We start from the raw sequence: 24,790 nt of genomic DNA, 5'->3' as shown, positions 1-24,790 counted from the left end.
AAAACAAATTGTTATTTTTGTAAACATGTATTTGATGTCCTTGGTAGCGATGTTGCAAACATAAAATTTTCCGTTCGCAAATGGCGAACGCGAATTTCCGCAAATGTTCGCGAATGTGCAAACTGGGCGAACCGCCATAGACTTCAATAGGCAGGCGAATTTTAAAACCCACAGGGACTCTTTCTGGCCACAATAGTGATGGAAGTGATGGAAGGGGACCAACACCTGGATTGTGGCATGCCGGAGGGGGATCCATGGCAAAACTCCCATGGAAAATTACATAGTTGATGCAGAGTCTGGTTTTAATCCAGAAAGGGCATAAATCAACCTAACATTCCTAAATTGTTTGGAATAACGTGCTTTAAAACATCAGGTATGATGTTGTATCGATCAGGTAGTGTAAGGGTTACGCCCACTTCGGAGTGACAGACCGAACTCCCCGTTTAACGCATGGCAAACAACCGCAAACAGTCCATTTGCACAACCGCAAACTCCCCATTTGCACGAGGTTGGATACCAAGCTAGCCATGTCCCGTTCCTGGTCCTCACTGATGTCATTGAAGGTCTCTTCCTCCACCCAGCCACGTACAACACCAAGGGTCCCTGAAAGGTGACAACAAGCCCCCTGGGACGCCTGCTGTGTTTGGTCTTCCACCTCCTCAAAGCCACCTTCCTCCTCTGACTCCTCTTCTTCAAACTCCTTTCTCTGCATTGCCTCTTTCTGCGTTATTATAAGGTGCGTTAAGTAGTACTATTCCTATCAGTTTAATCCCTGTTACATCCCCTGTCAGGGGACGTGTATATGGCATCGATTTTTAGGACCCTGGAGATGTAAAAAGAAGCTTGGTTGGACCTCCTACTTCAAATTTGGAGGTTACCTGTCCGTTTAGGGGTAGGTAACCCTGACTGGGCAGAACGGCAGGGGTTAAGCCAGAGCCCAACACAGTTCCTACTTCTCTCCCTGCTTTCCCGTGTTTCGTAGGAGGGGTATAGGGGTTACGCCCATTATACATATAGGACCTTCGCTCCCCCTGGTGATTCCTTTTGGAATTACCAGCGCTCCTGTGAAGGTATCTTTCCCGAAGATGGCTGACGAGGCTGTGTGGGATGTTGTCCGGGAGCAGGTGCTGGCTGACCCGGGTCTTCTTATACAGCTGTTGGCTGCGTTAGGAGGCCCCACTGCTGTCCCCAGGCATGCTGCGGTTGCTGTTCCCGTGCCCCCTGTTCCTGTTCCAGCTCGGGGGCGCCGGACCTCCCGAACCTCGCACCCCCCAGCGAGGTTGAGCCCGAGTCCCCTCAGGTCCTCTGTAGGAGTGAGGAGGGGCCGTGCGGCTGTGCGGGCCTCCTCCTCTGTTGCACAGTCTAGGCCTGTTGCGGCCGCATCTGCGGCCCAGGCGATAGCTCCTCCCCTTCTGGGTCATTTGACTTCGGGAGCTGAGGGGACCACACTAGTCACTTTGCGTGCTGCGGCCCACTGTTAGTGCTCCTGCTGCTTCTGCCCCTACTTCATCTGTACAGGTGCCTTTCTTCTCTCCCCCTCCTTTAACTATGGGTGCTGGTGCTCCTGCGCCTCGGCGGAGGAGATTCCAGACACCCCCCCCCCCCGTGCCCTCCAGTATGACTACTAGGCCCCAGGTTAGTGTGTTGCCTTCTGGGCCCATATTGCCCCCTCCTGTCCAGACTAAGGCCACTGTGGATCCTCCTTATAAAGATGCGGTGGACCATTGCGGGGATGCTCAGGCCAGGGATTTCCCCACTGTAGATTCTGCTCCTGCCTCTCCTTTACTGTTTGGCGACGAAGTCACCGTGTGACTGAGCATCTCATAGGTCAGAGAGCCGTGCACGTGGGAGGTGGTCACGGTCATCCTCGCGGGGCTCTGGCCGCTCCAGGTGGAGCAGATCCGTTGGCTCCTGCTGGAGACACCGCAGGTATCACCGCCGGGTGTCCAGGAGCAGGGAGCATTCTTGTAGGTTCCGCTCCTCCCGCTGGTGATAGCCGTCATCTTCGGGTGACAGTTCCTGTTATTCTGTCAGTCGGGAGCGCCGCTCTCGCAGGTGTAAGGGGCGGAGACATCGCTCCAGGTCATCCAGGCAGGGGCGTGGGGTCAAGGTGGGGGGTCGGGTGATTTGTTAGCTATGTTAAAATCTGTATTGGCGAGTTTAGAAGGTAGTAGGCCCACGGAACGTCCTGTTCCAGAAGTGGGGCGGAAGGTGTCTCCGGTCCGGGTAGGGGTTTATAAAGATTTGTTTTTCTGTGGTGTTAGCCCTCTTGGAGTGCATGTGGATATTGCGGTGAAGGAGAACATTTGGGCAAATCAGTATGTGGATTTGTGGACTCTTGTGTCTGCTGATCAATTCCTTTCGGATTGGCGCTGCGACGGAGGCATTAAGGGCGGGCCTCTCGGTGGAGGCTATACAGCAGGGGTCTCAAACTCCCGGCCCGCGGGCCATTTGCGACCCACGGAACAAAAGTTTGTGGCCTTCCCAGGGATGTGGGATTTGTATTGCCCGATGCCCCGGACATGCAGTTCCAGGCGTCATGCAGGTGGTTTCTTCAGGCATTTAGCCCTGCTTCGGGCAAGCAGGGCTAAAAGCCGGAAGGCTTCACTTACCCCGCCCTCCTCCCTCCAGTCTTCGGTTGGTTGGTTGGCTGGCTGGCCCGAGTCTGATGAGGGACATCGCGCATGTGACCTCCCTCCGCAGACCCGCACAGGAGGACGTCAGTGACGTGAGAGAAGCGCAGCACAGGACAGGTGTGTCTAAGTGTGTGTGTCTGTCTGTCTGTCTGTGTGTGCATGTGTCTGTCTGTCTGTGTGCATGTGTGTGTCTGTCTGTGTGTGTGTCTGTGTGTCTGTCTGTGTGTCTTGTGTGCGTGTGCATGTGTGTGTGTGTCTGTCTGTGCATGTGTGGGTGTCTGTCTTTGTGTGTCTGCGTGTGTGAATTGCGGGGGGGGGGGGGGGGGCACCTGCTACTACCTAATGTGGGGAACCTGCTTCTAGCTAATGTGGGGAACCTGCTTCTAGCTAATGTGGGGAACCTGCTTCCACCTAATGTGGGGAACCTGCTTCTAGCTAATGTGGGGAACCTGCTTCTACCTAATATGGGGAACCTGCTTCCATCTAATGGGGGGAACCTGCTTCCACCTAATGTGGGGAACCTGCTACCACCTAATGTGGGGAACCTGCTACCACCTAATGTGGGGAACCTGCTACCACCTAATGTGGGGAACCTGCTACCACCTAATGTAGGGAACCTGCTACCTATCTAATGTGGGGAACCTGCTACCTATCTAAAGTGGGGAACCTGCTACTTATCTAATGTGGGGAACCTGCTACCTATCTAATGTGGGAAACCTGCTGCCTACCTAATGTGGTGAACCCTCCCAGAAGTAGCACCCCCATCATCTGTCAGCTCATGCTATTACCACACGGGGGTAGGGGGAATGGGGGGGGGGTTGCTGGTGGATGATGGGGGTGTTTCTGGTGAATGATGAGGGGCATTATATGTGAGGGGCGCATGAAGGGGTCATAGTATGTGAGGGGCGCATGATGGGGTCATCATATGTGAGGGGTGCATGATGGGGTCATAATATGTGAGGGGCGCATGATGGGGACATTATATGTAAGGGACGCATGCGGCCCAGCCTCACCCAGCTGCTACCTCCAGTGGCCCCCGGATAATTTGAGTTTGAGACCCCTGCTATACAGCGTATCATCCGTTGGCGGTCTGGTTGCTATACTGGGTATATACATCCCGAGTTGCTATTATAACCTGTTTTATTTTCTAGATGTGCAGAGGACTATGGCGTATTTTATTGGCCACTCCTACTTCCACCGGGCTGCGCAGAGGGCCGATTGCCGGCCAGGTGGGAGATCTTTGGAGATTTTTGGGTTGTGATAATGTCGAGCCCCACTGGAGGGGTATCCCTGGTATGCGGTGGATGCAAGTCCTGACGGAGGTAGTTGACATCGCTAGATCTGTTCGTTCTGGTGTCATTCTAGTGGTACATGCGGGCGGGAATGATCTCTGTTATTCCCGGGTCCCTGATTTGATCACATTGATGAAGGCCGATGTTGAACGCCTTTCTGGTTTCTTTTCTGATTTAGTTCTAGTATGGTCAGAGATAGTGCCTAGAGTGTCCTGGCAGGGTGCTCGTAATGCCGATGCAATTGAGCATTCCCGGCATTTGGTGAACTTGCATGGCTCGGTTTGTACGACAGAAGGGTGGTGTAGTGGCCCATCATAGGGAGTTGGAGGGAGATAACAGACGGTTCATGATTCCGGATGGAGTACACCTTAACGACATAGGCCTGGACATCTTTTTGTCGGGCCTACAGGACGGTTTGGAGCAGGCCTTGTTCCTACTTGGTGGGGATTTAGAGCACTCTGTAGGTGTACATGGGCTCCTCGGTGGCCTGATGAGTTGAGAGTGGTAGTGTGATGGCCGTAGGCACAGTAGCCTGCCGGGAGTCCGTCGGCTGGCAAATCGCTTCGGCTGAAGTCTGTTTGATAAAGGTTGCTGCAATTCAGCGGTTTAGAGGTTATTTATTATGTTTATTTAATAAATTGAGCTGTGACCACCACCCAGCCCAGTAAAAAGAATACAAGTTGTTTGTCCTTATTTGGGGAGGAAGTGGGGGAGGGTTTTTCTATGTGGGAAGTAGAGTGTTCCGGGCAGTCTGGGGCACTGCACGTGCAATCTAATGTACCATTAGATAAGAGTGGTGTGTTAAGTAGTACTATTCCTATCAGTTTAATCACTGTTATGTGCCTTTTTTTTTGTTTGGTTTTAGAAGCCACAGTGCAGTACCAGAGGCCAGAAAAATGTACACATGTACACATGCCTGAAAAAGTAGGTATTTTTTCAGCCGCTGCTGTAGCAGCAGCCAGAAAAATTGATGTTTTTTTCCCAGGCAGAAAGTGCCCTAAAACATTGCGGCTTGAACCGTAGTTGGTGGCGGATAAGTCACGCAAGTCATCCGGCATTCAGAGCTAATATACAGCTGCGTGTGGACTATTTTTAGCCCAAGGCAGCTCATCTCATCAGGCCTTTTTTACTCAAATGTATCGCCCACTGTCAGTCACTTCGGGATCCATCCCTCATTCATCTTAATAAAGGTGAGGTAATCTAGACTTTTTTGACCTAGGCGACTTCTCTTCTCATTGACAATACCTCCTGCTGCACTGAAGGTCCTTTCTGACAGGACACTTGAAGCGGGGCAGGCCAGAAGTTCTATTGAAAATTGGGATTGCTCAGGCCACAGGTCAAGCCTGCACACCCAGTAGTCAAGGGGTTCATCGCTCCTCAGAGTGTCAATATCTGCAGTTAAGGCGAGGTAGTCTGCTACCTTTCGGTCAAGTCGTTCTCTCAGGGTGGACCCCGAAGGGCTGTGGCGATGCGTAGAACTTAAAAAACTCTGCATGTCCTCCATCAACAGTATTTCTGTAAAGCGCCCTGTCCTTTCCGGCGGGATCGTGGGAGGAGGAGGATTACTTTCACCTCTTCCCCCATAGATTCCTGATGTGCTGTGACATCACCCTTATACGCTGTGTAAAGCATACTTTTTAATTTATTTTGGACCTGCTGCATACTTTCCGCCTTGTGCTAATTTGGTAACATGTCAGGCACTTTCTGCTTATACCGGGGGTCTAGTAACGTGGACACCCAGTACAGGTCGTTCTCCTTCAGCCTTTTTATATGAGGGTCCCTCAACAGGCACGACAGCATGAAAGACCCCATTTATACAAGGTTGGATGCCGAGCTACTCATGTCCCGTTCCTCGTCCTCAGTGATCTCACTGAAGGTATGTTCTTCCCCCCCCAGCCACGTACAACACCATGGGCACTAGATAGGTGACAACGAGCACCCTGGGATGCCTGCTGTGGTTGGTCTTCCTCGTCCTCCCCAAAGCCACATTCCTCCTCTGACTCCTCTTCCTCACAATCCTCTTCCAGCAAGCGATGCTGATAAGGCCGTTTCTGGTGGTGATGGTGACCACAACTCTTCCTTTTCACGCTCATCTACAGCCTGATCCAGCACTCTTCGCTGGGTACGCTCCAGGAAGAAAACAAATGGTTTGATGTCGCTGATGGTGCCTTCAGTGCGACTGACTAGGCTTGTCACCTCCTCAAAAGGACTATAGGCATTTAGCATGAGCGTCCATTAATGTTGCAAAAAAATTCCCAGCTCCGCAGAGGCTGTCCTAGCACCCCGGTCATACAAATACTCGTTAATGGCTTTTTCTTGTTGGAGCAGGCGGTAGAACGTTAGGAGTGCTGAATTCCAACGTGTTGGGCTGTCGCAAATCAAGCTTCTCACTGGCATGTTGTTGTTGTTTCGCCGCTGGATATCTGAAAAGTGCACCATGGCCGTATAGGAATGCCTGAAATGGCCACACACCTTCCTGGCCTGCTTCAGTATGTCCTGTAAGCCTGGGTACTTATGCACAAAGCATTGCACGATCATATTACACACGTGTGCCATGCACAGCACATGTGTCAAATTCAATGCCGCCAACAAATTTGTTCCGTTGTCACAAACCACTTTGCCGATCTTCAGTTGGTGCGGAGTCAGCCACTGATCCACCTGTGCGTTCAGGGTGGACAGGAGTGCTAGTGCAGTGTGACTCACAGCTTTCAGGCAAATCAACCCCAAGACGGCGTGACACTGCCATATCCGGGATGTGGAATATCACCTGGGGAGCTGGGGGGGTGCCGTTGATGTGGAGCAAGATGCAGCAGTAGAAAAGGACACAGCCGAGGAGGTTATGGAAGAGGATGGAGCAGGAGAAGTAGAGGAGATGGCAGCAGGCCTGCCTGCAAGTCGTGGCGGTGTCACCAACTCCTCTGCAGAGCCATGCGTTACATGATTGGCAGCCGTCACCAGGTTTACCCAATGCGCAGTGTAGGTGATATACCTGCCCTGACCATACTTTGCAGACCAGGTATCAGTGGTCAGATGGACCCGTGCCCCAACACTGTGAGCCAGACATGCCATTACTTCCTTTTGCACAATCGAGTACAGGTTGGGGATTACCTTTTGTGCAAAGAAATTTCGGCCGGGTACCTTCTACTGCGGTGTCCCAATAGCTAAAATTTTTTTGAACGCCTCAGACTCCACCAGCTTGTATGGTAAAAGCTGGCGGGCTAAGAGTTCAGACAAGCCAGCTGTCAGACGCCGGGCAAGGGGGTGACTTTGTGACATTGGCTTCTTACGCTCAAACATGTCCTTGACAGACAATGACTGTGGGCAGATGAACAGGAACTGCTCAAGGCGAGAGACGGAGTGGCGGATGGTTGAGAGGGGGCAAGGAGGACAGCAGTGGTTGACATGGCTGAAGATGCTGGACCAGGAGGAGGATGGCGGCTTTGAGTTTGTGTTCTGCTTGTACTTATGTGTTGATCCCATAGGCATTTGTGATGTGAGATCATGTGCCTTCGCAAAGCAGTTGTACCTAGGTGGGTGTTGGACTTCCCACGACTCAGTTTCTTTTGGCATAGGTTGCAAATGGCATCGCTGTTGTCAGAGGCAGACACACCAAAAAAATGCCACACTGCTGAGCACTGCAATGACGCCATTCTGGTGGTGGCAACAGCATGCGTTGATTGGCATGCTGTCTGGCTGACCCCGGGTGCCGATGCATGCTGTCTGACTGTGCCACTAGCTCCTTGCGACAACCTCCCCCTGCTTCCAACTCGTCTCCTCCTCCTCTCTGTCTCCCCATCTGAACTTTCCACCTGTTATTCTTGTCTTCTAGCGGGTACCCATGTGACATCCATGGAAGCATCGTCATTATCAACCGCTTCACTTGTATCTGACAACTCCGCAAAGGAAGCAGCAGCGGGTACAACATCATCATCACACTGCCTGACTGAAACATGCATGTAATGCTGCCTGACTGAGACATATCCCTGTTATCTACATCCTCTGGCAATAATGGTTGCGCATCACTCATTTCTTCAAACTCATGTGTAAATAACTCCTCTGATGGATCAAGTAAAGCAGCTGTGGTGCTAGTGTTGGTGGTGGCAGCAGGCGGGCGAGTGGTAACTTGAGAGGTGCCAGAAGCTAAGCCAGAGGAGGAGGATGGTACGTCAAGGTTCCGAAAGCTGTAGAAGATTGGGTGTCCTGTGTTAGCCAGTCAACTATGTATTTAGAACTTTGCAAGTTCAGGGTACATGGCCTCTGAACACTGGCCATTAGGGAATCACAGCCCCATGACCATGACGGCCCCTGCGGGGTGGCCTGCCTCTGCCTGTAATTTTTTTTAGTGTTACTATGCGTGCAAGCTACTGTGACAACAGATATGAGTGGCACTGTGCACTGACAGAAGTTGGCAGAGTAGATGCTGTAGGCCTGACACACATGCTTGCAGACCACTAACTGTTATTCAATCTATTACAGTCAAACTTGTATATCTTTTTTTAAATGTACACTACTGTTACTCCAGATATGAATTGCACTAGTGTGACACTGAGCCCTGGCAGGCCCAAAAACTCCCAAGTGTGAAGTTAACTGACTGATATTATTTCACAGCCCAAAATTATTATTTTTTTTTTAAATGTACACTACTGTTTTGCAAGATAACAGGATATACAATACCCTTTGGCCCAGAGGTGGCTCTTTTTCATCTCAGATTAGATGACATCCCTATGCCTAATGTGATTATAATTGTGCATCTCATTTCTGTTGCTAGGACTAGGCTAAGACTAATATGGCGGCAAATTGGAAGAGCACCATATTAGCAATATGTTGGCAGCACAACCCTGGAATCGCACCAAAGACTAAATGGACACAAAAGAAACATCAAAAAATTCTTCCACCTGCACAGCGTGTCTCGACACTGCACAGAAAAACATATGGGAATAGCCGATTGACCATATTGGAGAAAATGCCTCCAACGCATATGAAGAGTTAATAAAAAGAGAGATGTACTGGATTTTTAGGTTAGGTACTTTAACACCAAGAGGTCTTAATGAAGCCACAGAGCTTATTAAATAACATAAATTACAAAAGTTTCCTTCAAGCAGTGAGAAAAAAAAGTACACTGAAACCCTAAAAGTCTGGTCGGTTTCTTAATAAATCAGTTGGAAACCTTGGTTTTGGTCGTGAAACGGCCCTTTTTAGGATTCTAAACTCTCCGATACATGCTCTTATGTCAATAGTCATTATGCATTGTTTTCTAAACTAAAAAAAAATATTAGTTATTTCTTCTGACAAGAAATTTGCTAATAACACGAGAATTAAAAAGCTGAGACAAAAAAAACCTGCCTGCGACAAAAAAAAAAACGATTACGACAAAAAAAAAAAAAAATGATTGCGACAAAACGTGCGACACAATAATAAATTGATAGGGAAAAATATGGTTGGGTTGAAACCAAAAAAACAAACCCAACCCTACATTTTTGATAAATCAGGGCCATTATGTATAACCATCATGTGACATTCTATCTTACTATTTAAATATCCCACCAACACTAATGATATCCATCCCCATGCATCACTTTAATAAATGACATGCATTTGTAAGTATATATTGTTGCATTAATATGGACAGACAAATCCTTTCACAATAGGCCTGAAAGACACGGTCAACTAAATTCCATAACACAGTTCACATATATGCATATTGGCATATGTATATAGCTTTAACTGGCTATTACTACCTATTAGCGCTCCAGCCCATCACTTACTTATGGCCTTTTTACCCTATGTAAATACTGTACATATATAACATACCAGTTATACTTGCATGCTTCCAATGCACACCCAAAATATACAATACATACCTGACATACAGCAATATATTTTTACAACAACCATCTCACCGAAATTTAGAGTCCAAATGCTGCAGAATCAAAGCAGTGCGATGAGCTGCTCCAGCTGCTCACATATCACGCTTTTTCTGCTACAACTGACATAATGGGCCTCATTTACTAAGAGTGTCGGGTTTTTAGTAGTGGGAAAAGTTGTTTCAGACTTGTAGGATTCCTTTCTATTTACTATTGGGAAAAGTCAGGAACATTTTCTGACCAGCTTCTTCTAGGTGGGTATTTCCAGCCATTTATCCACAGGATTTTCTGTGAATTCAATAGTAAATCATTGGGGTTGTGAAACCACGCCCCATTTTTGGGCTGGCACGCCCCTTTGTGACAGACCACGCCCCTTTTAGGCTTTTCACAGTGCAATGTCAGATTTTCCAGACACACACTGTCGCACACTGTCGCACACTGGTGCAGACTGGCACAGAGATGTCTTAGACACTCTGCGCCAAAATAACCAGACAAGAACTGGTCAGTTTCAGCTTAGTAAATGAGGCCCAATAGGCATAAGACATAAGGTGATTTTAGTATGTACCTGGCAGACAGTAATGGACATGCTTAGGAAGGATCTGCTCTTGTCTTGGGGCTAAATGGCTATGTTGTGAGATTATCATAATACTGGGGCTAGCTTTTTTTGAACTGGTATTTCCTGTTTGAATTTCCTTCTTTGCCTATGCAAATCGAAAAATGTTGCAGTATCTTGTTATATCTAATACCTTTTTTATTGGACTAACAGAATTTTGTAGAGACAAACTTTCGGGATTCCTCCCTTTATCAAGTCCAAAGCAAAGCTCACAGGCAAAAGACACAAGTTATATCTCACAAAGATGCAGGAGTTAAGACAATAGATGTGGAGAATTCACACTAAGATGGATATGATAAAGGGAGGAATCCCGAAAGCTTGTCTCTACAAAATTCTGCTAGTCCAATAAAAAAGGTATACTGCAATATTTTTTGATTTGCATCTGCATCACTGGACTAATAGGGCTACTCAAATGTATTACCTTCTTTGCCTACAAATCCCAAAATTCAATTTTCCTCCCTCCCACACATCACCCACCCCACCCATTGAAACAGAAATGAGCTGCATCCATTCAAAAACCTTGAGGTTTTCAATCAGGGTGTCTACAGCTGTTGCAGATTGATCTCTCTCCCACCAAGCGATCGCTCCACCCATTGAAGCAGACAGGCTCTCTGTCATCAGCTGACTAGTGAGTCAGGTCTGGGCAGCATTGCAACCTGGGAAAAATCTGTTATCTGTTAAAAATAAATATTGGGGTGAAAATCACAGAAGAATTGTGAGAAAACCAACACACACAGGTACAGCCACTATATTATGAACTACACTAACTTTACAGCCCCTGTAGCATAGTCAAATAAAAAAAATTCCTGGAATACCCCTTTATTACACATAGCGAGTCCAATAGCCAATACAATAAAATAACTCATGATAGCGGCCTGATACTGTCCAGCACTTCTGAACGATCCCGATGTGTCCCCCAAACTGTCTGCAACCAGGGCAGCATCTGGATTGACAAGTTATCCTCCTGTCGGCACTGTGCATGCGACTACAGCTGCGCTGGAAGACCCAGCCTGCACGAATGCCAAGGGAGTTTAACCCTATGAAATATACTGTTTAAATTTAACATTACTGTCACTACTTATTTTTGTAATGGTTATTTTATTGTGAATGACCACTCATGAAGTCGGTCTGCATATATGTTTGAATGATAACTCTGCATGTTTCTGGCCTGAATGTGACGTCACTCCCGTGTTTTTTCAAATATTTAAGTCTCTGCAATGGTACGGCATCCCAGACCTGACAAAGCGAGGGACCCCTCGCGAAAGGCTTTGTCTATATTATATGCTTTTATCATAATTCTATCAATAAATCTTTTTGAATATACTTCTGCTGCCCTCCTTGCATTTGTGACAGGACAGCTCCTCCTAGGCGCCAGATCACGCTCCTAACTAGAGAGTGGAATACTCTGAACTCCACTCCACACACTATACTATCTACTTGCTCCTCTACCCAGGTCATCTTCTGTGACTTCTGATCATGTGACCATTTGTTTTACAGTTTTAAAATGTTGCTGTATATGTGGTGAAATATGGCAGTCAAAATTGGAATTATGCGCTTTGTTACAAGAGGGGGTTAAAGAGCCCTTAAAATTACTTTCCACGGGTACTGAACAAACTGAACGGGTACTAAAACAATTTTTTCCCCCTTTATGATAATTATTTCACTGTGGGGATCTATTAAATAACAAATAGAGGCAGACACATACTGTGCAAAGAATGTGCCTGCCCCCCCCCCCCCCCCCCAAAAAAAAAAAAAAATAATCAAAAAAAACATTGCAGCTCACATTAATCTGCAACATTAGGTAGGCAGCAGTTCCCCCACATTAGGTAGCATAGATTCCCCACATTGGGTAGCATAGTTTCTCTATCAGCTCCATTGGGGGACACAGACCGTGAGTGTATGCTGCTGTCTCTAGGAGGTGTGACACTATGATAATAAAAAAAAGTCGTCTCCTCCCAGCAGGATATACCCGCCTTCAGACCCTGAGCTAATCAGTTTAAGCTTAGTGTCTGAAGGAGGTGGACATGGTCTGGAATTCTCCAGACCAGGTCTTCTGATTTTTTGTTTTCCTAGAATAGGGACGTGTTAGTTTTTTTATTCCTTTTTCTTTTCTGTTTTCAGGTAGGGTCTCAGGGACTCCGGTTCCCTGTTTCCCCATTGCGAGTAAGGGGGCACAGAGATTGCGTAAATGTGCTGTTCACCCCCCCCCCCCCTTGCCAATGGTCAGAGCCTCGGTTGGTACCTCATGGGTCCCCCTATTTCCCTGCTCGCCTCGCTCGCGCATAGCAGCCAGGCGTGATGCAGGTAACTAAAGCTGACTGAAGACTTCATTAGGTAAGTTCTTCTGACTGAGGTAAGTACTTCCCCCCCTTTTTCTCCTCAGGTGCGGACTGGCAACCTCTGGAGACCCCCTGTTTTTGGCCCACCTTTTCAGGTTATGAGGCTGGCTTACTGGGGATGGACTTTTATTCTGGGGGAGCAGTGGCATCTGAGGGGGCATGTACTTTATGTTTTTCACTGTGTGTGTGTGTTACTGTGAGCAGCGCCTTATATGCGGCTGACAGCCGCGGTGCTGGTAATGGCCGGGCGCTCTCCGCGCCGGCTTACTTTCGCTTTCTTCGGCAGCGCCTTATATGTGGCTGACAGCCGCGGCGCTGGTATGGGCCGGGCGCTCTCAGCGCTGGCTTACTTTTGTTTTCTTCTGCAGTCTCTGCCGGCGTATTGGCCGCCCGCTCTGTTCCCCCGAGCGCATATGCGACTGACATGTGCGCTCGGGACAAGGAGCGGGCACCATTACAGCTCCTTCTCGGCCTGTTTTAGCTCCGCCCACAGGGCTGTCGGAGCTCTCCTGAGGCGCACAATAGCCTCCAATCAGCACCGTGTGTGCGATTTTCAGTCAGAAGGGGGCCAATTAGTTAGTGCCTCTGCTGCAGGCATGCCCCCCTCTACTATTGGCTGGCCTGTTTCTCACACTAGCTGCACAGAGCCGTCCTCCTCACTGCAGCTGCCAGGGGACACAGACTAGGGTGAGAAAGTTCCTGTCTTTTTTCTCATAATGTCTGTACCCAGAGCTGTTCCTCCCTTTAAACAGAAACCTGGAACGTCAGTGACTTATTTTGTCTGTCAGCACTGTAGTACCAAAATGCCTGGCTCTACCGAGCCCACTTGCCCTGCCTGCTCCGCTGCTCCCCCAGACCCCCTGGTACCCCCTGATGCCCTTTCGGTTCCGGTGGGTTCAGCCACTCCACCAGCCTGGGTTTCTTCCCTGAACCAGTATATGGCTGACTTGACCCAAGTCTCCCGTTCGGTGGCTGAGGCCTCCTGGGAAGTGGTGTCCGCCTTGAAGGGGTCTTCCCTGCGCAGGGCCCGCTCCTCGTCTCCACATACTTTGCGCTCTCACAAGCGTACTAGGGGTGCCTCATCTGACTCTTCCATTGAATCTTCAGATAGATGTGAGCGTTCCCCTCGTGGGTCGCGCCCCCCTGTCATCTGGGCACAAACGTCGCTCCTCCAGAGGACGTTCTCGGAGTCGCCGCTCTGCCACGCCAGAGCCGCGTACCCGGTCAGGGTCGCCCCCCTCCTACACTGCCTCTACACGTTCACATTCTCCTGGTGAACGAGGCTTCCGAGCCAGCATCTGACTCAGAGGACCGCTCGGACTCAATTGCAACGGTGAACTAATTGGTGACAGCCATAAGAGACACCTTTCACTTAGAGGACCCCGGATCTTCGGATGTCAATCCAGGAGTATCCTTTCATCGTGCTAAGCCAGCACCTCAAAGGTTCAGCTCTCACGATGACTTTGACGACATTCTGGAATCTGCATGGAAACATCCAGACAAGAGGTTCCCGGGAATCAAGACGATTCAAGAACATTATCCATTTGACAAGGACTTTGTCACTAAGGTGGTTACCCCTCCCTCAGTGGATCCACCAATCTCCCGGATCTCTAAGGTGACTACACTGCCTCTGGCAGATGCCGCTGCCTTCAAGGATCCCACGGACAAGAAGGTAGAATTCTTAGCAAAGTTTGCCTCTGAAGCAGCTGGCTCTTCTCTTCTTCCCATCTTTGCCTCGAAATAGGTATCCAAGGCTCTGTTGGTGTGGTGCCAAAAGCTCCATCAGCATATCTTAGCGGGATCCCCCCCCAGAGGATTTATCTGCTCTGGCTCTCCAATGCTCTAAAGCTGGGGACTTCCTGTGCACAGCTTCTATGCAGTCAGCCCGTTGTTCTGCCTTTGCTGTGGGTCCCCTAGCGGCTCTCCGCCACTCTATGTGGCTTAAAGCTTGGAATGCGGATGCCGCTTCCAAAAGGTCTCTCACTGAGCTTCCTTTTACGGGTGGCCATCTTTTTGGCAAACGCCTTAATGAGATTATCTCTGAGGCAACGGGTGGTAAGAGTTCCTTGTTACCTCAAAATAACGCTCGCCCTACTTCCCAAAGGAAGTCCTTTTCCTTTCAGTCTTTTCGGACCTCTGGCTCCAGCAAATGGTCCGGGCAGGCACCCTCGCGGGACAAGAAGGCTCCCTCGTTCCGGGCACGCCCGTCTTGGAAGTCAGACTCCAACCGGTCCGGCCATTTTGTGCCCAAATCAGGCAACCACAAACCCACTTCTGCATGAAGTGAGGCCCCCACCCGTGGTTTCTTCTCGGGTGGAAGGTTGTCTCTTTCTTTTTCGAGACATCTGGACCTCACACATTCAGGACTCTTGGGTCAGGGACATGGTGTCCAACGGTTACCGAATCAAATTTGCCTCCCTTTTCGAGCGGCTCTCCAGTCTCTGCTTCTCCAGGGGGTTATAGTTCCCGTTCCTCCAGGGGAACGGTTTCGGGGTTTCTATTCAAATCTTTTTGTGGTCTCCAAGAAGGACGGTTCTGTGCGACCAATCCTAGACCTCAAGCGTCTCAAGCGTCTCAACCGTCACCTTCTTATCCGCCACTTCCGAACGGAATCTCCTTTCATGGGTGGACATCAAGGATGCCTACCTCCATGTGCCAATATTTCCAGGCCATCATCGGTACCTCCGCTTTCCGGTTCCGGAGGGGCACTTTCATTTCGTAGCCCTCCCCTTTGGTCTAGCCACGGCTCCTCGGGTCTTTACAAAGATCCTTGCGCCAGTGATGGGCCTGTTACGGTCGAGGGGAATCTCGGTGATACCCTACCTGGACGACCTTCTCATCAAGGCTCCAACCAGAGCCCAGACTCTGGAGAATCTGGACGTCACTCTCCACACTCTGGATCACTTCGGGTGGATGGTCAACCGAGACAAGTCAGTCCTCCGTCCTACCCAGTCTTTAACCTTCCTGGGACTTCGATTCGACACGGCCTCTGCCGAATTTGTCTCCCGCCGGACAAACGTCTGGCTCTTCGGTCGGGGGTCCGCTCCCTTCGGACCCAGGTCTCAGTCCCCACCCGCACTTGTATGGAAGTCCTGGGTCGGATGGTGGCAACTATGGAGGCCGTACCCTTTGCCCAGTTTCATTACCGCCCCCTTCAACTGGCGATTCTCTCTCGATGGAACAGGTCTCCTCTGTCCCTCGATCGTCAGATTGTTCTCCCTCGCAGGGTCCGTCAGTCTCTGCTCTGGTGGCTCCGCTCCCTTCTTCTTCTCCAAGGGCGGTCATTTACAACGGCAGGTTGTTACAATGGATGCAAGCCTGTCGGGCTGTGGCGGCGGGTTCAAGGATTGGACGGTTCAGGGACTCTGGTCTCCCCGAGAGACCCTTCTTCCGATAAACATATTGGAATTACGGGCTATTCTTCTTTGTCTTCTTCATTGGGAGCCCCGTCTTCAGTCCCGTCCTGTCCGCGTCCAGTCGGACAACGCCACGGCCGTGGCGTTCATAAATCGACAGGGCGGCACTCGCAGCTCGGCAGCCATGACCGAGGTGACCAAGATTCTCACCTGGGCGGAAAGCAAGGTTCCGGCCATTTCGGCAATTCACATTCCGGGAGGGCTCAACTGGGAAGCGGACTTCCTCAGTCGGTCCTCACCCAACCCCGGCGAGTGGTCTCTACATCCAGAGGTCTTCACCCAACTCTGCGACCTCTGGGGCATTCCGGACGTGGACCTCTTCATGTCCCGGAACAATCGGAAGATCCTTCCTTTTGTGTCCAAGTCCTGGGATCCTCAGGCTCTGGCCGTGGACGCCCTAGTGATTCCTTGGGCGGGGTTTGCCCTACCCTATCTGTTCCCTCCCCTTTCGCTCCTTCCCAGGGTGCTGAGGAAGCTCAAAGCAGAGGACGTCCCCGCCATTCTGGAAGCTCCAGATTGGCCCTGACGGTCGTGGTACGCCGACGTAGTCAGGCTCCTTGACGACGCTCCACTGCGCCTTCCACTCCGTCCGGACCTGCTCTCTCAGGGTTCTCTTTGCCACCTCAATTTACAGTCGCTGCATTTGATGGCGTTGCGGTTGAGACTGCGGTTTTGAGGGCCCGCGGGTTCTCTTCCCAAGTCATTCACACCATGCTCAGGGTTCGTAAGCCCTCCTCCGCAAGAATTTACCACCGTACTTGGCAGTCTTATTTTCGTTGGTGTGAAGCTCAGGACTTCTCCCCGGTAACCTTCTTGGTTCCCCGTCTTCTCTCCTTTTTACAGCCGGGGTTGGAACTGGGGTTGTCTCTCAGTTCACTTAAAGGTCAGGTTTCAGCCCTTGCTGTTCTTTTCCAGCGGCCCCTGGCTTCTAATTCTCATGTCCGGACCTTCCTTCAAGGAGTGGCGCACGCTGTTCCTCCTTATCGGTCACCCTCTCCCCCTTGGGACATGAATTTGGTTCTGAGTGCCCTCCAGGGTGCACCCTTTGAGCCCCTTAGAGAGGTGTCTCTCCGCCTCCTTTCTAGGAAAGTGGTGTTTCTTTTTGCTATCACCTCCATCTGGAGGGTGTCTGAATTGGCAGCTCTTCTCTGCCGTTCTCCTTTTCTGGTGATCCACCAGGACAAGGTTGTTTTCCGGCCAGATCCTTCCTTTTTGCCTGAGGTGGTTTCGGCCTTTCATCTCAATGAGGACATTGTCCTCCTGTCTTTTTGTCCTGCTCCTTCTCATCCTAAGGAGCGCTTACTACACAAGCTGGATGTAGTTCGGTCTGTTCGGTCTTATCTCTCCATCACTTCACCGTTTCGTCAGTGTGATTCCTTTTCGTCCTTACGGAAGGTCGTAGCAAGGGACAACCTGCTTCCAAGGCCACCATTTCTCGGTGGATTCGGTCCGCCATTTCGGAAGCCTATCGCTGTAAGGGGAAGATTCCTCCTTTCAGGGTTGTGGCTCATTCTACCCGTTCTGTTGGGGCATCCTGGGCTCTCCAGAATAGAGCCTCGGCCTCACAGATTTGCTAGGCGGCTACCTGGTCGTCTTTGCATACTTTCTCGAGGTTTTACCGAGTTCATACTTTTGCATCGGCTGATGCTAGTCTGGGTCGTAAAGTGTTGCAGGTGGCAGTGAATTGGCCGTCTGCCTGACTGCTTATCTGCCCACCCAAGGGACGGCTTTGGTACGTCCCACGGTCTGTGTCCCCCAATGGAGCCGATAGAGAAAAGGAGATTTTTGTTTACTTACCGTAAAATCTCTTTCTCGGAGGATCCATTGGGGGACACAGCTCCTGCCCTTTTGGAATTTCCTTTGGTTCTCTGTCCAAGGGTGTGTTCCGTTATGTTTTTTCTTCTGGTTCTCGGACAGTTTTGGGTTTTTCTTTGACCTGTTGGTCTCCTCCTGTTGCTCTGGAACTTATACTGATTAGCTCAGGTTCTGAAGGCGGGTTTATCCTGCTGGGAGGAGCCGACTTTTTTTTATTACTATAGTGTCACACCTCCTAGAGACAGCAGCATACACCCACGGTCTGTATCCCCCATTGGATCCTCCGAGAAAGAGATTTTACGGTAAGTATACACAAATCTCCTTTTCCCCACATTAGGTAGCAGTATCCCTACATTAGGTACCATAGATTCCTCACATTAGGTAGCAGTTTCCCCACATTAGGTTTCATGTATTCCCCACATTAGGCAGCATAGTTTCCCCACATTAGGTATCATAGTTTCCCCACATCAGGTAGCATAGATTCCTCACATTAGGTAGCAGTTTTCCCACATTAGGTAGCATAGCACCCCCCAACACACAGACAGATACACACAGACAGACACACAGACAGACACACACACACACACAGACACACACACAGACATACACAGACACACACAGACACACACACACATAGAAACACATACTTAACTGGCCTGCGTAGCGCTTCTCCTCTCTGGCGGCGGTCTGACGAAGGATGTCACTGACATTCTCCTGCACGGGTCTGCGTAGGGTCGTCACTTGCCCAACGTCCTTCGTCAGACTCGGGTTGGCCGACTGCAGACTCAATGTCTAAAGTGCCCACTGCGCTATAATGCACCATGGATGCTTTAGAACAATGAGCAGCGGCTGTGCAGCCAATGGCGGCGGGCCCCCTCACACACTGGGCCCCTGTGCAGCTGAACCGGCTGCACAGGCGATATGTCTATCCCTGATAACAACTGTTCTCTTTTTGCAGTTTGATTAGTTTAGTTTACTTTTTGAGTATTCCCTGAGATGTTTTTCTTTTCTTCCTGTGCATGATTTGTTCAGCCAGGAAATGGTCATTTTTTTTCTATAAAATGAACCAGGGCAAAGTACTATCTTTGGCGCCGTGAAGCCTAATCATTTTTATTTTGCTTTTAAAATGACTCCCTTTGGCTTGTTGAGATTAAATATATTAACAGGTGTACAGTGAGTTTACTCAAGTGGGTTCTAATATTTCCCAGCCTTCTCTTATCCTTCAGGAAAAATAAGCAGAGATTACCTTCGTGAGAAATGGGCCCTGAGTGATTTGGAAACTGATGTGAAATGATACATATTAGTATGAAACAAGTTTGAAAAAGAGAACTTTTGATAGTATAAAGTCAGGACTGCAGCAAAGTCATGCAAATAGATGACTCAAGTACAGAACTAGGGTGACAGACTTTTAGGTTCAGACTGCAGTTAAATGGAATATCCAGGTACATCTACTTAGATACGCAAACCAACTTGTCATTTTGTACTATAAAACATTGAAAGTTTTATATCAATGTGTAACGTTGTGTTTTAATCTCGGCCATACAGTGAAGTGCAAAATTGTAAAGTGCAACGGTATAGTATACATATCATAGAAACAGTGCCTAAAGCCCATAGCAGAACAAAATAATAATGCCCCATACTCTCAATACATGAGCATATGAAGGAATGATTTGGCTATCACTACCTTTATTAAACAACCTAAAATTTAACAGTCTTTATTTGTTAAGAAAAGATATTAACCCCTTCCCGCAGAATGGCATATATAAACGCCGGGTTGTGCAGTGCGTTCGCGCATCCCGGCGTTTATAAATGACATTCAGTTAACCCGGCGATGCGCAGCATCGCACGGGTTAACTGGCAGAAGTCCCGCTGTTTCCAGCAGGGGACAACTTCTGCTTCACCCCCCAGGACCATCCATTGATGGTCCTGGTCAGCGATCACTGTGATTGGTCCCTGTGGACCAATCACAGTGATCTGGGGTGAAAGTTCAGATCCCCCGCACTGCCCGCCCCTGGAAGTCGGGCAGAACGGGGGACGAAGGCTGCGGGGGCTCGCGGGGACCTGCGGCACACGGGGGGAACACGTGGGGACCGGCGGACTTACCTGGCGGGACCGAGGAGCAGCGGCAGGACCGGCCACGTGGAGGAGCAGCGACGGGACCGGCAGGTAAGTATGTAGTCCTCAGAGGCAGCAGTGAAGATCTTCACTGCTGCTTCTAGGAGTCTGAAAACTACAACTCCCAGCATGCCTAGACAGCCTTTGGCTGTCTGGGCATGCTGGGAGTTGTAGTTTTGCAACATCTGGAGGGCCCCAGTTTGGAGACCATTGTATAATGGTCTCCAATCTGTGCTCTTCTAGCTGTTGCAAAACTACAACTCCCAGTATGCACTGACTGTCCAGGCATGCTGGGAGTTTTAGTTCAGCAACATCTGGCCCTTCAGATGTTGCCGAACTACAACTCCCAGCATGCCCTTCAGCTGTCTGGGCATGCTGGGAGTTGTAGTTTTGCAACAACTGGAGACACACTGGTTGGGAAACATTGTCTGTTTCTAACTCAGTGTTTCCTAACCTGTGTGCCTCCAGCTTGTTGCAAAACTATAACTCCCAGCATGCACTAACAGACCATGCATGCTGGGAGTTGTGGTTTTGCAACAGCTGGTGCAACCCCCCCCCCCCCCCGCCACCCCCGTGAATGTACAGGGTACATTCACATGGGCGAGGCTTTTACAGTGGGTTTCTCGCATCTTGAGATGCAGCAAATTTTGCGCTGGGAAACTCGCTGTAATCCCCCGCCCATGTGACTGTACCCTAAAAACACTACACTACACTAACACAAAATAAAATAAAAAGTTAAAAACACTACATATACACATACCCCTACACAGCCCTCCTCCCCCAATAAGAACATCCGGTACACCACTGTTTCCAAAGCAGAGCCTCCAGCTGTTGAAAAACAACAACTCCCAGTATTGCCGGACAGCCGTTGACTGTCCACGCATGCTGGGAGTTTTGCAACAGCTGGAGGCACCCTGTTTGGGAATCACTGGCGTAGAATACCCCTATGTCCACCCCTATGCAAATCCCTAATTTAGGCCTCAAATGCACATGGCGCTCTCACTTTGGAGCCCTGTCGTATTTCAGGGCAACAGTTTATGGCCACATATGGGGTATCGCTGTACTCGGGAGAAATTGTGTTACAAGGTTTGGGGGGCTTTTTCTTCTTTAACCCTTCATGAAAAGGAAATGTTGGGGTCTACACCAGAATGTTAGTGTAATTTTTTTTTATTTTTTACACTAACATGCTGATGTTGCCCTATACTTTACATTTTCACAAGAGGTAAAAGGGAAAAAAGCCCCCCAAAATTTGTAACGCAATTTCTCCCGACTACAGAGATACCCCATATGTGAGCGCAAAGTGCTCTGGGGACGCACAACAAGGCCCAGAAGGGAGAGTGCACCATGTACATTTGAGGTGATTTGCACAGGGGTGGCTGATTGTTACAGCAGTTTTCACAAACGCCAAAAAAAAAAAAAAAACACATGTGACCCCATTTCGGAAACGACACCCCTCATGGAATGTAAGGAGGGGTGCAGTGAGAATTTACCCCCCACAGGTGTCTGACGGATCTATGGAACAGTGGTCCGTGAAAATGAAAACTTGTACAGCCCACTGTTCCAAGGATCTGTCAGACACCAGTGGGGGCCAAATGCTCACTGTACCCCTTGTTACGTTCCTCAAGGGGTCTAGTTTCCAAAATGGTATGCCATGTGGGTATTTTTTGCTGTCCTGGCACCATAGGGGCTTCCTAAATGCGACATGCTCCCCGAGCAAAATTTGCTCTCAAAAAGCCAAATATGACTCCTTCTCTTCTGAGCATTGTAGTTCGCCCATAGTGCACTTCAGGTCAACTTATGGGGTACCTCAATACTCAGAAGAGATGGGGTTAAAAATTTTGGCGGGTATTTTCTGCTATTAACCCTTGCAAAAAGGTGAAATTAGGAGGGAAACACACATTTTAGTGGAAATTTTTTTTTTTTTTTTTTTTTTACATATGCAAAAGTCTTGAAACACCTGTGGGGTAATAAGGCTCACTTTATTCCTTATTACATTCCTCAAGGGGTCTAGTTTCCAAAATGGTATGCCATGTGAGGGTTTTTTGCTGTTCTGGCACCATAGGGGCTTCCTAAATGTGACATGCCCCCCGAGCAAAATTTGCTCTCAAAAAGCCAAATATGACTCCTTCTCTTCTGAGTATTGTAGTTCGCCCATAGTGCACTTCAGGTCAACTTATGGGGTACCTCCATACTCAGAAGAGAAGGGGTTACAAATATTGGGGGGTATTTCCTGCTATTAACCCTTGGAAAAATGTGAAATTTGGGGGGAAACACACATTTTAGTGAAAAAAAATATATATTTTTTTCATATGCAAAAGTCGTGAAACACCTGTGGGGTATTAAGGCTCACTTTATTCCTTGTTATGTTCCTCAAGGGGTCTAGTTTCCAAAATGGTATGCCATGTGAGGTTTTTTTTGCTGTTCTGGCACCATAGGGGCTTCCTAAATGCAACATGCCCCCCAAAAACCATTTCAGAAAAACGTACTCTCCAAAATCCCCTTATCGCTCTTTCCCTTCTGAGCCCTCTACTGCGCCCGCCGAACACTTTACATAGACATATGAGGTATGTGCTTACTCGAGAGAAATCAGGCTACAAATATAAGTATACATTTTCTCCTTTTACCCCTTGTAAAAATTCAAAAATTGGGTCTACAAGAACATGCGAGTGTAAAAAATGAAGATTGTGAATTTTCTCCTTCACTTTGCTTCTATTCCTGTGAAACACCTAAAGGGTTAAAATGATGACTGAATGTCATTTTGAATACTTTGGGGGGTGCAGTTTTTATAATGGGGTCTTTTGTGGGGTATTTCTAATAAGAAGACCCTTCAAATCCACTTCAAACCTGAACTGGTCCCTGAAAAATAGTGAGTTTGAAAATTTTGTGAAAAATTGGAAAATTGCTGCTGAACTTTGAAGCCCTCTGGTGTCTTCCAAAAGTAAAAACTTGTCACTTTTATGATGCAGACATAAAGTAGACATATTGTATATGTGAATAACAATTTTTTTTATTTGTAATATCCATTTTCCTTACAAGCAGAGAGCTTCAAAGTTAGAAAAATGCTAAATTTTCACATTTTTCATCAAATTTTAGGATTTTTCACAAGGAAAGGATGCAAGTTACCACAAAAATTTACCACCATGTTAAAGTAGAATATGTCACGAAAAAACAATCTCGGAATCAGAATGATAACTAAAAGCATTCCAGAGTTATTAATGTTTAAAGTCACAGTGGTCAGATGTGCAAAAAACGCTCTGGTCCTTAAGGCCAAAATGGGCTTGGTCCTGAAGGGGTTAATAGAAAATATTTGCTGATGCCTATACAAAAGAAAGGCCTTAAATAGAACACATGAAGACTTTGGTGATAAAATGAAAAACAAACAACAAAATCCCTACAAACAATCCACCAGAGAAGTTTTACTACCTAATATACAAAAACCATCATACTAGTCGTAATGCAGTAAAGAATTATTATCATATACCCAAGGAAGAACCATACTTAAAAGACCTCCTGAGTAAAATGTAGTTCATATTTAGAAGGAAAAATGTTGTTGCACCAAACAAACTAAGACCACTGGAAAGTAAAGACCATTGGTAAGTCTATTCTGAAAGGTCAAATACATGGAGCGAACATATCCTATCCCATTTAGGGTATGTTCACACAAGCTCATTTATGTTTCAATGGATGGGGTGGCTGATGTGTGGGAGAGAGGAAAATGGGATTATGGGATTTGTAGGCAAAGAAGAAAACTCGAAAAGGAAATGTCAGTTCACAAAAAAGCTAGCCACAGTGTTACGGTGGACTCACAACATAGCCATTTTGCCCCAAGACAGATCCTTCCTAAGCATGTCCATTACTGTCTGCCAGGTACATACTAAAATCACCTTATGGTGGAGAACCCCTTAATGTATGTTTTATGCATATTTTTTTTCCTTACAACAGCAAAACAACAGATTATAAATCAAGAGATCAATTATAGTATAATCTCACAGCCCTTGTAGACCCTTGTTTAGATAATCTAAAAACAATTGTTTATTGATATGCATAAAAAAATACTCATAACTACAAATGTTATTAGACACTCGTGAAACCTTCACCTTGATACCTGAATACCTGATAATATCTACAATGATCAGAAGAGTAAGCAAGTCAGGTCTAAGTGCTCTAGTGACTAAATAATCTGTTTTATAACAGCGACCATCCGTCTACCAGGATATGTAGATTGTGATGGCATAACCCATATCTATACCCTTTCGTGAAGGAAAGAAGGTGAAATGGACAATTCAAGTCCAAACAATCCACCTTTTTTAGTAGACCTTTTCTCAAACATTTATTTGACGTAAAGGTATTTACTCACCATAGAGATCAGGTATTAACCACAATTAAATACACATCATGTGAATAGTGAATAAAATAAAAGCAACATTACAGTTTTGTGCCCCCCTCGTTCCGACGCGTTTCCCCCCATAATATTGGGGATTCTCAAGAAACACCTGGGTAAAAGAGTCCTTTAGATAGGGACTGATGTCAGGGAGCGTACTTGATTTAGAAACAGCAGTAATACACCTGTATAAAGAAGCATGATATCATTCAAGATATTCCACCCCAAAATAAATGGATCTGGATATCATATAGTGCAAGAAGGAAAATAATGGTAACCGCACCTACCTCCATGGTCAGGACTTCTAGATAAGAGATCA

The sequence above is a fragment of the Hyla sarda genome, chromosome 10 (assembly GCF_029499605.1).
Source record: "Hyla sarda isolate aHylSar1 chromosome 10, aHylSar1.hap1, whole genome shotgun sequence".
In the NCBI taxonomy this organism is placed as follows: Eukaryota; Metazoa; Chordata; class Amphibia; order Anura; family Hylidae; genus Hyla; species Hyla sarda.
The sequence above is the reverse complement of the archived record's forward strand: the minus strand, read 5'-3'. Positions refer to the sequence as shown.